The sequence below is a fragment of the Papio anubis genome, chromosome 4 (assembly GCF_008728515.1).
Source record: "Papio anubis isolate 15944 chromosome 4, Panubis1.0, whole genome shotgun sequence".
Lineage (NCBI taxonomy): Eukaryota > Metazoa > Chordata > Mammalia > Primates > Cercopithecidae > Papio > Papio anubis.
This window is the reverse complement of record NC_044979.1, coordinates 152674547-152685455: the sequence shown is the minus strand read 5'-3', so window position 1 is coordinate 152685455 and position 10909 is coordinate 152674547.

Sequence of the window (10909 nt, the reverse complement as noted above, 5' to 3'; positions counted from 1 at the left end):
TCCTAAAAGCAATACTTCTTATAAAATTACTACCCTATTAAGCTACCAACCACTTTCTTTCTCTGCTGAATTTTCCACTGGATGGTTTACAATCACTGCTCTGTTTTTCTACCTGCTATCTGTAATCTGACCTCCATCATTCATCTACTTAAACTATTCTCCCATTTATACCTTTTGGCTTAATTGCCAAAATTAACAACTTCAATTATTGTCCTCGTACTAAGAAGCTCTCTCTCTCTTGCTCACTCTCTTTTTTTTTTTTTTGAAACTTTCTTCTCCAATTATTAATTATATTGCATTCTCAATTTCCATTTACTCCTACTCCACCCTGGACCTGAATTTTCTAGTCATGCATCAGTACACCAGGTTGGAGGGCCTTGCTACTCTGTGGCCGTGGACTAACAATATAGCAGTGATCTGCAAGCTTGTCAGAAATATGGCGTCTCAGGCCCCTTCTAAGACCTGCTGAATCAGAATCCCAGGATCTGAATTTTAAGTACCTGCTCAGAGGATTCAAGTACATGTAAAGCTTGAGAAGCATAGCTCTAAGGGTCTGCCCTTGGACATTTTCTCCAACCTGCTTTCTTTCTATTCTCGATAGTCTGATCCAAAACTTCAACTAACCAGGCTGAGCATGGCGGCCCACACCTGTAATCCCAGCACTTTGAAAGGCCAAGGTGGGAGGATCACTTGAGCCCAGGAGTTTGAGACTAGCCTGGGCAACATAGGGAGAGCTTATCTCTACCAAAAAAAACAAAAAACAAAGGGAGCTTGGTGTGGTGGTGCACACATAGTCTCAGCTACTGGGGAGGCTGAGATGGAAGAATCAGTTGACCTGGGAAATTGAGACTGTAGTGAGCCCTGATGGCTCCACTGCACTCCAGCCTGGGTGACAGAGCGAGGCCCTGTCTCAAACAAAAAAAAACCAAAAACAACAAAATGCTTTAACTAATTATAAGCAAAAATCCCAAGATCTGTTCTTCTGACCATGAGCTCCTTCCATCCTGTATATTGTGTCTCCATTTTCAACAAGCTTTAGAACACGTGATATGTGTTTTTTATAGACAAGCTATCATGTTCAAAGTAAGTCTTAATCTTTTCTAAAAACTGTTCTTTCTTCCCTATCTCAATTAATGAACATTCTCCCAGGCACTCTGTGTTACAATTTTTTGTTAACCTTGATTCTTTCCTCTCTGCAAATGGCCTTCATATAATGAAGTGTATAATCTTGATTGGTTTCATCATTAAATGTCTTTTGCATTTCTATTACTCGGCAAACACAGATGGATAGGTAGGTAGACAGATTGATGTACATATATATAATCACTTATTTTGAGTTATCAGCCAGGTGATCTTCTAAGAGCTTTATGAATATAAACCTGATATGGTTTGGGTTTGTGTGGCTGCCCAAATCTTGTGTCAAATTGAGGGCCCTCCCAGGTGGGGCCTGTTGGGAGGTGACTGGATCATGGGGGTGGTTTCTCATGAATGGTTTTGCACCACCCTCCTAGTGCTGTTCTCATGATAGTGAGTGAGTTATCATGAGATCTGATTGTTTAAAAGTGTGTAGCACCTCCCCCATCTCTAGCCACCTTCTGCTGGGCTGTGTAAGATATGCCTGCTTCCCCTTCACCTTCTGCCATGATTGTAAATTTCCTGAGGCCTCCTCAGATGCATAAGCCACTAGGCTTACCAGACAGCCTGCAGAACTGTGAGCCAAGTAAACCTCTTTTCTTTATAAATTACCCACCCTCAGGTACTTCTTTATAGCAGCGCAAGAACAGACTAATACAGAAAACTGGTACTAAGGAGTGGGCCATTGCTATAAAGATACCTGAAAATGTGGAAGCAGCTTTAGAATCGGGTAATGGGCAGAGGTTGGAACAGTTTGCAGGGCTCAGAAGAAGACAGGAAGATGAGGGAAAGTTTGGAACTTCCTAGAGACTTGTTAAATTGTTGTGACCAAAATGCCAATAGTGATATGGACATGAACTCCAGGCTAAGGAGGTCTCAGATGGAAATAATGAACTTACTGGGAGCTGGAGTAAAGGTCACTCTTGCTATGCTTTAGTAAAGAGCTCAGTTGGATTGTGCCATTGCCCTGGGGATCTGCAGGACTTTGAACTTGAGAGTGATGATTTAGTATATCTGGTGGAAGAAATTTCTAAGCAGCAAAGCATTCACAACGTGGCCTGGTTGCTTCTAGCAGCCTTTGTTCATATTTGTGAGCAAAGAAATGACCTGAAATCGGAACTTATATTTAAAAGGGAAGCAGAGCATAAAAGTTTGGAAAATGTGCAGCCTCACCATGTGGTAGAAAAGAAAAGCTCATTTTTAGGGGAGAAATTCAAGCAGGCTGCAGAAATTTGCATAAGCGTAAAAGAGCCAAGTGCTGTTAGCCAAAACACTGGGGAAAAGGCCTCAAAGGCATTTCAGAGACCTTTACAGCAGATCCTCCCATCACAAGCCTAGAGGCCTAGGAAGGAAGAATGATTTCCTGGGTCGGGCCCAAGGCCCCACTGCCCCGCACAACCTCGGAACACTGCTCCCCTTGCATCTAAACTGCTCCAGCTCCAGCCATAGCTAAAAGGGGCTAAGGTACAGCTTGGGTCACTGCTTCAGAGGGTGGAAACGATAAGTCTTGGTAGCTTCCACATGGTGCTAAGCCTGCAGGTACACAGAGTGCAGGAATTGAGGCTTGGGATCTTCTGCCTAGATTTCAGAGGATGTACAAAAAAGCCTGGATGGACTGGGCACAGTGGCTCATGCCTGTAATCCCAGTACTTTGGGAGGCTGAGGCAGGCAGATCACAAGGTCAGGAGATCGAGACCATCCTGGCTAACATTGTGAAACCCCGTCTCTACTAAAAGTACAAACAATTAGTCAGGTGTGGTGGCAGGCACCTGTAGTCCCAGCTACTCAGGAGGCTGAGGCAGGAGAATGGCATGAACCCAGGAGGCAGAGCTTGCAGTGAGCCAAGAGTGTACCACTGCACTCCAGCCTGGGTGACAGAGTGAGACTCCATCTCCAAAAAAAAAAAAAAAAAAAAAAAAGCCTGGATGTCCGGGCTGAAACCTGTAGCCAGGGTGGAGCCCTCACAGAGATCCTCTACTAGAGCAGTGCAGAGGGGAAATGTGGGGTTGTAGCCCCCCACACAGTGTCCCCACTGGAGCACTGCCTAGTGGAGCTGTGACAAGAGGGCCATTATCCTCCAGAGCCCAGAATGGTAGAACCATCAACAGCTTGCACTGTGTGCCTGGAAAAGCTCAGGCACTCGATACCAGCCCATGAAAGCAGCTGCAGGGGCTGAACCCTGTAAAACCACAGGAGCAGGGATGTCCAAGGCTTTGGAAGCCTACCCCTTGTACCAGTATAACCTGAATGTGAGACATGGAGTCAATGAAGATTATTTTAGAGCTCTGAGGTTTAATTACTGCTCTGCTGGGTTTTGGAATTCTGTGAGGCCTGTAGCCCCTTTCTTTTGGCCTATTTCTCCCTTTTGGAACAGGAGTATTTACCCAATACCTGTACCTTCATTGTATCGTGGAAGTAACTAACTTGTTTTTTATTTTACAAGCTCATATGTGGAAGGAGTTTGCTTGGTTTCAGATGAGACTTTGGATTTGAGACTTTCGAGTTAATGCTGAAATGAATTAAGACTTTGGAGAGCCCATGGGGAAGCCATGATCATATTTTGCAATGTGAAAAGAACATGAGATTTGGGAGGGGCCAAGCGGGGAATTATACGGTTTGGATCTGTGTCCCCAACCCAAATCGCATGTCAAATTGTAATCTCCAATGTTAGAGGTGGGGCGTGGTGGGAGGCGATTGAATCATGGGGGTGGTTTCTCATGAATGGTTTAGGACCATCCCCCTAGTGCTGTTCTCATGATAGTGAGTTCTCATGAGATCTGGTTGTTTAAATGTGGATAGCACCTCCCCCTTCTCTCTTCTTCCTGCTCAGGCCATGTAAGATGTGCCTGCTTTCCTTTCACCTTCTGCCATGATTGTGAATTTCTTGAGGCCTCTCCAGAAGCAGAAGTTGCTATGGTTCCTGTACAGCCTGCAAAACTGTGTGCCAATTAAACCTCTTTTATTTATAAATTACCCAGCCTCAGATGTTTCTTCACAGCAGTGCAAAAATGGACTAATACAACCTACTTTAACTTGATTTTTTTGGACAATGTTATCTTATTATCTTATCCTCTTTCAGACTTTGGTCACATTTTACCTGGATCTCTGCCATTGCCCAACTACTCTGGTTATGTGTCTACTTGTACACTCTCCCTACCCCAAGACTACCCAGAACACTTATGATGAAAATGCTAATATTTGTGTAGTGCTTTATAGTTTGCAAAGTACTTTCACATAATCGTCTTATTTAACTCTCACCAAAAACTGTGAACGTGATGTTATTTATATTCTCATCTTTTAAATTGTATTTATTTTTTACTTTTTGTGAGAAAGGGGCTCACGCTGTTGCCCAGGCTGGTCTTAAAATCCTAGCCTCAAGCAGTCCTCCCATGTCAGCCTCCCAGAGTGTTGGGATTACAGTTGTGAGCCATTGCACTCAGCTTCCATCTTATAAATAAGTAAAATGATACTCTAGGTATATATATGATTTGTTCAAGACCAACATCTGACTACTTAAACTTTGCCTGTGCAGCGTTAGCTTTCTAAAGCACAGATGGAGTCTCCTCTTAACAAAACAAAAAAATGTTAATGTCTTCTAATTACCTACAGAATGATGCAACCTACCTTTCCAGTTTTAAATCCTTCACACTCTATTCTACAATTACTCACTATTCTTAGACTGTACAAGCGCTTTCTCCACTCTGTTTCTGTTCACACTGTTCCCACCACCTGTAATACCCTTTTTTTCAATCACCATCTGACAAAATTGTATGCATCACTCAAGGACCTGTGCAAGTGGCCTTGCCTTTATGGAGTCCTTTCTCAATTAACTATGACAGACCCAACCAATGCATCCTTTCTCTCTTTTGCTAAATCATTCAGAGCAGGGCAAATAAGAATATTGCTTCTGGAGTCCGAGAACCTGGATTCCAGTGTGGCTGTGCCATTTCTGAGCCTTGGGCTTCAGTTCCTATTGATAAAATAGGAATGATAACAGTATCTAGTTCATCAGATTATGATGACATGCCAAACATACTACTAACAGATACACAATAGTGACCAAACTGGCAAGGTTTCTGTAGCTGTGAAACTTTATATCAGAGGGGGAAATAAACAATAAATCAGTGGACATAAACGTTGATATATAATGTCTTAGCTGGTCATCTATTAAGAGGCCCCCTGAGAAGTGAGGAATGAGCAGGGACTGGCCCATTCAACGTGCTAGAAGAAGTGTCCCAGGAGGAACAAAGAGCATGTGCAAAGCACTGGAATAAAAGAGGCAGATATATTTGCGGAACTGACATGTCCAGTAACAGAAGCACAGCAAGGAAAGGCCAGAATAAAATGAGATGAAATTGGAGTGATAAACCAGGCCCCATAAACTGTAGTAAAAAAAAATATATATTTATTTCTTTTTATTTATTTATTTATTTTTGAAACGGAGTCTCACTCTGTCGTCTGGGCTGGAGTGCAGTGGTGAGATCTTGCTTGGCTCACTGCAATCTCCACCTCCAGGTTCAAGTGATTCTCCCGCCTCAGCCTCCTGAGTTGCTGAGTTGCTTGAACTACAGGACCATGACACCACGCCTGGCTAATTTTTGTATTTTTTAGTAGAGACAGGGTTTCACCGTGTTGGCCAGGCTGTTTTTGAACTCCTGACCTCAGGTAATCTACCCGCCTCGGCCTCCCAAAGTGTTGGGATTACAGGCGTGAGTCACCACGTCTGGCTGTATTTGATATATAATGAGAAGTATTGAAACATTTTAAGTGAGCAAGCAACATGGTCCAATTTTTCTTTTTAAAAAAATTCTCTGGGAAAAGGGAAGGAAGGGAGGGAGGGAGGGAGGGAAAAAGAATGTTTTGGCTAACATTTGTAGAAGTGAAATAACCTTGTTCAGACATGAGCACATGAGCAGGTAAGCTATTTCGGTCAAATTGTATCCGGCATTCTACTGTCAAGAAGTGGGGTCTGGCTGGGGGCAGTGGCTCAGACCTGTAATCCCAGCCTTCAGGGAGGCCCAGGCAGGTAGCTCCCCTGAGGTAAGGAGTTTGAGGCCAGCCTGGCTAACATGGTGAAACCCAGTCACTACTAAAAATACAAACAAACCAAACAAAATTAGCCAGGCATGGTGGCCTTTAATCCTAGCTATTCGGGAGGCTGAGGCAGGAGAATCACTTGAACCTGGGAGGCGGAGGTTGCAGTGAGCTGAGGTTGCACCACTGCACTCCAACCTGGGTGACAGAGTGAGACTCATTTAAAAAAAAAACAGTGAGGTCCATTAGGATTTAGAATAATTAAAGAAAAAAATGTGGGGTCAGGTCCTCTCCCCTTGAATAGGGGTAAGTAAGCCTGTGACTACAGCGATAGTAACACCATGCGATATCCAAGGCAGAGTCATTAAAAGCAACTCAGCCGCCATTCTGTGCAGACACCAAGCAGCCACACAGAAGAGGGGCGGAAGGTGTTCCAGGCACTGCCCCAGTGGAGGGACCAGCTAACAACCTAAATCAACTCCCAGACATGTGAGTAAGCCAGATTTCAGATCATTCCAGGCTTAGTACCTGAGCCACTGCAGCTGATCCCTATCACAATCCAGACCTGAGCATATTAAATGTCGTCATTTTTTAAGTCACTAGACCTTGCGATGTTGCACAGCATTAGATAAATGAAACAGCAACTGTTAGTTTCAATATCATGTCTGCTAATTACCCAATAACCTCTCTCCTACCTTCTAAACCTCAATTTTCTTTCATGCAGCAAAATACCCAGTTACAAAAACTTATTTCCCCAGATACCTCACAACGTGACGTGTTAGTTGACATGTAATTCATTTCTGATTAATGAAATATAAATGAACATTTACTGGTTAGATCTTCCAGGAAAGCTATTTTATTCCTAACAAAAAGGGACAGAATCGTTAGTATATACCTTTTGCCTTCAGCTTTTGACCTTACTGCCCAAAAACAGGATTCAAAGTCTGGAGTCATCTTGTAACACTGCATCTTTTGGAAGTAACCTAAGTGAATTAATTAATTTAAAAAATTAACCATATTGCGGATGGCCACTCCCGCTGTTTTTATTCAACATTATCCTGGAGGTTCTAACACTATAATAAGGAAAGAGAAATAATTAAAAGCAAGTAGACTGGAAAGGAAGACATAAATCTCTGTTTATTCACAGATAATATTATCCTCTATCAAAAAACCCTAAAGAATCTGCAAAATAAGCTATTAGAACTGAAAAGTGGGTTTAGTTAGGTGGCAGGGTACAAAGTCAATATCCAAAACCAATTGTATTTCTTTATATTAGCAATAAATAATCAAAAATTAAAATTAAAGTTTGCCATGTACAGTAGCATCAAAACTGTAAAATGCTTAAGGATAAATTCGACAAAAGATGTTCAAGACCTGTACACTGCAAACTGTAAAACATTGCTGAGTAAAATCAAATATTAAAGAAGACCTAAGTCAATTAAGAAATATACCATGTTCCTAGATTAGATAACTCTGTATTGTTAAGATGTCAGTTCTTTCCAAATTGATCTGTAGATTCAAGGCATCCTAATAGAAATCCCAGCCAGCTACTTTGTAGAAGTAGCAAACCGACTCTAAAGTTTAAAGTGCAAAAGATCTAGAACAGACAAAACAACTTGGAAGAAAAAAGAACAAAGTTAGAGGACATTTTGTGTGTGTGTGGTTTTTTTTAAAAGTATTTTTTAGGAAGTAATTTCTAAGAGTAGAATTAGTGGATAAAAGGCTAGAAGAAAGCTCAATATCTTATCAAAATAAATTTCATAGCTCAAAAACTTTTTGATTTGAAATATTTTAAAAATAAATTTGAAGATCTCTGGAGCTTGCCAAGTGATTCCACCCTTTGGAGACCAGGTGAAAATGAAATGGGATGTGGTGGGAAGATGGAGTAGGATTACCTGCTGCTGACATATATGATGAATGGGAAAGAAAAATTCTAATTTACTAACTAAATTAATATTGTGGCAAATTTACTAATAAAATAAAAAGGAAAAACATCCTATTATATAGAAGATATTTTACAAATATTTGATGTTTATAATTATGCTTCAATAGAGCAAAGACTATCTTAACATTAATTTTTAGAAGTTCTAGAAAATGGGCCGGGCGCGGTGGCTCACGCCTGTAATCCCAGCACTTTGGGAGGCCGAGGCGGGCGGATCACAAGGTCAGGAGATCGAGACCACAGTGAAACCCCGTCTCTACTAAAAATACAAAAAATTAGCCGGGCGCGGTGGTGGGCGCCTGTAGTCCCAGCTACTCAGGAGGCTGAGGCAGGAGAATGGCGTGAACCCGGGAGGCGGAGCTTGCAGTGAGCCGAGATGGCGCCACTGCACTCCAGCCTGGGCGACAGCGCGAGACTCCGTCTCAAAAAAAAAAAAAAAAAAAAAAAAAAGAAGTTCTAGAAAATGTACTAACTGGGAACCTGCTGATGTAAACTTTAGTGCTCTGTGTGCCACTAACCAGCCGATTGACTTTGGGCAGGACTTTATGTCTCTAGGTCTTAACCTTGACATTTTCTAAAGGAGGTTACTAAAGGACTATTTTGAGAGTTATACCACAGATTCTATTTAGTCCTTTCTATTAATATTTCAGTTTTATTACATTTTGATATAACTTCCATCCATTTCTTTCCTATAGAATCCAATGCCTTGTAATTTATCTTCATTAAAGAGCAGTACCATGGGATTATGTCCAAGGAATCAAGGGTTCTAAAACGGTCTTCCCCTTTACCATCAAGGATCAGTAAAGAAGGCATTTAAGCCCAGCATGGTGGCATGCACCTGTAGTTCTAACTACTCAGGATACTTAGGCAGCAGGATTGCTCGAGCTCAGGAGTTCAGAGTTGCAGTGTACTATGACTGCACCTGTGAATAGTCACTGCACTATAGCCTGGGCAACATAGCAATATCCCATCTCTAAAAAAATTAAAAATTAAAGTTTGATAAAGAAGACATTTAGCATGTCTCTACCACTGGTTATGGAAACTTCTGTTTTTCTTCTTTCTGCAGTCCTCCAAATGTAGTCTGTGATATATCATAGGCATGGAATACAACCATTATTTCTCTCTAGTGATTTCTATAACAGTCTAGAGTATTGGAGAATACATAAATAAACTAAAAACAAGTTCAAGTCCACCAGCCGACCTTTCTCTAGCTACATGTGCAAAGCTCTGTCTCACATTTTTGTAAGTTCTGATTGCTTACTTACTGGGAAAACTACGGGGCTCATAATAATTTTACTCCAAAAAGAGCCCTATTTAAGCTATCTTATTTTAGTGCAGAGAGTCAGACTTTAAAAAGATATGCAGCATGAACAAAATTTTGCAAAGTCTTAAAAAGTACTTTGTCTTTTAGCTATGATAGAATGAGGTACACATACATTATTCTGCCCAAGGTAGGCCCCAGATGAACGATCCTCCCATATAGGACTTCACTATTTACGTAGAATTTAAGAGATAGGAAATCTCTTCTCTGAAGATCATACCCTTGGGTTCATGAGCTTTTAAAATTTTATTTCCTCCTCTGTTATTCCAGACTATGCCATCTTTCCTCCTCTGTTATTCCAGACTATGCCATCAGCCCAAATATCCTGCTAATCTTTACTAGTGTATGTGAGGCCATTTTGAGATATAAGCTTCACATAGTTAATGAACACTTCAGGGCCAGTCTCATGTTGTTATAAAGGCAAAAGGAACTTTCTTTTCACCTTCTGAAGGTATGAGAATTCGAACCTATAAACAAACTAAAATAGACAGATTAATGGGAGAACAGGCATACAAATTTATAAATGCACTAGCACATGGGAGTCAGACAAAGTATAAAACTCAAAGGACCAGATTATTGAAGGTTAAATACCTTCTTCATAAGGCAGAGGGAAGGAGGGGATGTAGGTAATTTTAGAGGAAGAGTAGATAATTTTTAGGGGAAATGAATTGGCTCAAAGAACAGACAACAGCAGCCTGGGACAAAGTTTGTCTGGGCTCTGAGAGAGATGGTGATGATTTATGAGAAGTTGAGTGGCAGAATTGCACTGTGAACAAAGGCTGTCTAATTATGCAGATAAGTCTCTCAGGCACCACTCCTCAGAAGAATAGATGAAAAGTGTTTCTGGGACTATGTGGGGACAATATTTTCTTTTACTTTTTTTTGAGGGGTCTTGCTTTGTTGCCCTGGCTGAAGTGCAGTGGCACGATCACAGCTCACTGCAGCTTCTACCTAGCTCAAGTGATTTTCCTGTCTAGCCTCCTGAGTAGCTGGGACTACAAATGTGCACCAACTCACCCAGCTATTATTTTTTATTTGTAGAGATGGAGTGTCACTATATTGCCCAGGCTGGTCTCGGACTCCTAGGCTCAAGCCATCCTCCCACCTTGGCCTCTCAAAGTGCTGAGCTTATAGGCATGAGCCACCGTGCCCAGCTAATAATCTTTAATTTCTTCTTTGGTGATTAATCTTCCCTGGTTAGTGAGATTTCAGACAGGAGATTGAAGACAATTGTGTGTCTTTTGGAAGGAATTCCCTCAGTCAGAACTTCAGGGAGAGCTCTCCCCGTGCCTGGGGGAGGAAAACAAAGCAAGATCAGAGAGACCTTGATTCTGAGGCAGCTTCTCAGGTCTCCCAATTTTCTTTAATTCAATGTATTCAACATGCTATAGAGCCACACTATGAGACATCGTTTTCTGAGCCCCAACATTATCCAATTATCTTAGCACAGGCTTAGAGAATAAGACCACCTAAACCTT